This window comes from Triticum aestivum, chromosome 2B (genome assembly GCF_018294505.1).
Source record: "Triticum aestivum cultivar Chinese Spring chromosome 2B, IWGSC CS RefSeq v2.1, whole genome shotgun sequence".
Taxonomy (NCBI): Eukaryota; Viridiplantae; Streptophyta; class Magnoliopsida; order Poales; family Poaceae; genus Triticum; species Triticum aestivum.
In genome coordinates, this window is record NC_057798.1 from 272,634,570 (window position 1) to 272,637,146 (window position 2,577).

The following is a 2,577-nucleotide window of genomic DNA, read 5'->3' on the forward strand; positions in this document are numbered from 1 at the left end:
GGCACTGACGTGGCGTCCTCCGATTCGTCAGAGCGACGTGGCGGCGGCGGTGGACACGTCCGGCGCGGAGGCGGACATGTCCGGCGGCGGGGGGGAGTTTGGCTAGGGTTTGGACTGCGCGAAAATTCGGGGGGAGGACCTATTTATAGATTCTGGGAGTTAGGAGTGTCCAAATGAGGAGCGGTTTTCGCCCACACGATCGTGATCGAACGACCGAGAGCATGGAGGGGAGTTAGATGGGTTTTGGGCCACTTGGAAGGGATGTTGGGCTGCAAAGAGAGAGGGGCTTTACGGTTACGCGGTTAACCGTTGGAGTACCAAACGACCTCCAAATGGCACGAAACTTGACAGGCGGTCTACCGGTGGTATACCAAGGCCGCTTGGAAAGACTCGGTCCATTCCAAGAACGTTTAACACCCGCACACGAAATCAAGGTCTGAGAGGGGCGACGGGCGCGCGCGAGAGGTCCGGACTCCGAACGGACAACGGAGAGAACCGGCGGAACCCGAACGGATGCAAGTTTTGAAAAACATGCAGATGAAATGCAGATGATGACATGAAAAAATGCAACACGCAAGCAATGACATGGCAACGACGGCGAATGACTGGCAGACACCTGACGTATCGAATCCGGGGCGTTACAACACTCCTCCACTAACAAGAGATCTCGTCCCGAGATCTTAGGACCGAGACGGAAGGGAAAATGGATGAGGTGAAACAAGAACTAAAGAGAAGAAGCAAAGAATCGAGAGCACTCGAGAAAAAGAGGGGAACGACGAGAATGACGAGAATCAAATGCTCATGGAAACACGATAGACTCTGAAAGCACTCTGGTTAGAACGAGATAAGAAACAAAGAAGACTGATAGGATTTAGGCAGCACTCCGGCTGAAACATGAAGGAATAGAACACGAGCTTGAGAGGGTGGAATGATACTTGACGACATAAACAACGCAATGCCTCCGGAAGAATTGAAAGAATTGAATGAAAAGAACTTAGAAGGAAGGATTGAATGGAGTTGTTGAGAAAATCAACAACGAAAGAATAAGGTTGATGTGGACTTATGGGTAACATCTCAAAATTATGAGCTGATCGCCGACCACAAGCGGGAAAGATTAAATAGCTGAGGAGAACGAAGAAATGCAAAACTCCACTTCAAAAGAATACGGAGAATTAATTGCACTTCGAGACGCGAGAAAAAAAGATACTTGAACTCCACCAACAAAATCTTGATGAACTCTTGAAGAATGAATTAAATCATGAAGAACCACCATGAAGAACTCCGGTAACAAAAGGACGATGAGATAGAATGAAGGATGAAAGAATAAGACGAGCCTTCCGATGATTTAGATGGAGGTTCCGACGAGATGACCGAGGAAAATTAGAACTCCGGAAAAGAAAACACTTGGAACTAGAATTTATTCCTCAAGAACAAACTCCGAAGGAAGGGATTAAACACTTGGATGAAATAAGAATAAGATTTATTGTATGCTTATCCTTCATCAAATTAAATTGATGACGAGCAATGGATTTTGCATACTACTTATTCTTCTTGAAAAAAGGATTGAGAAGTGACATATCGCAGACTTGAGAAGGTCTTCATGAACCACCGGTAGGATTGAAAAGAACGAAAGGATTAATATGATGACAAAGGAAAAAGAATCTGAATGAACCACCGTAAGAATTAGAAAATGATTGATGAAAGAGAATGAATCACCGGGAAGAATTAGAAGAACAAATAAGCTGGAGGGGATTTTGATGTAAAAGAACAAAGAGATCATGAGCTGATTAAAGAACACTTGAACGAAGCACTGAGATAAATAGAGAACGATAGCTGAAATGTGAGGATGAAGAATCCTTCTTGAATGATGGCCTCTGGTGAAAAGAAACGGGAATACAACTTCTGACATACTCCGGATGGATAAGAAAAGAATATCTGACAAATGGAATAAACCGAGAGGATAACATTAAACTAGAACCACGAAACTTCGAGAGAACGGGCAAGATTTAGAGGAAAACTCTTCTTCGATCTTGAAATGACGACAAGAAACAGCACCAAAATACTGAGATACTCTGGGAGAATGAAAAATGAAGACGTTGAGGCAACAATGAAAATGATTTGAATTGATCTTGGAAAAGATCTGACTTATGAAAATCATACTTACGTCACACTTGGAAAGAATTGAGAATAACTCCCGGGGAATTAGAAGAGTTAGGTAAGATCCTAGAAAAAGACCTGTGGGTTAGGGCCCACTGAAGAGATAACACCGTTGGAAAGGGATGTTGAAAAGATAGATGATGCACCGGAATAATTGAAATATTTGAATGAGGTGACAACCTCGAATTAATTGGAACACAAACAAATCTCCTGAGATGTCCTGAGCACTCCGGAAGGATAAACTGGCGAGAGGTGAACGAGTTGGGAAGGCACTTGAGCTGAGGGAAAGAATATAATCAACCGAAAAATTGAATTAAATCCACCGGAAAAGAAAAGAGATGAAGAATCTCCACTGAGACGAGAATTCACCGGTTGAAAAGATTGAGGGAAGGCTGAAGATGCTCCACACGAATGAAATTG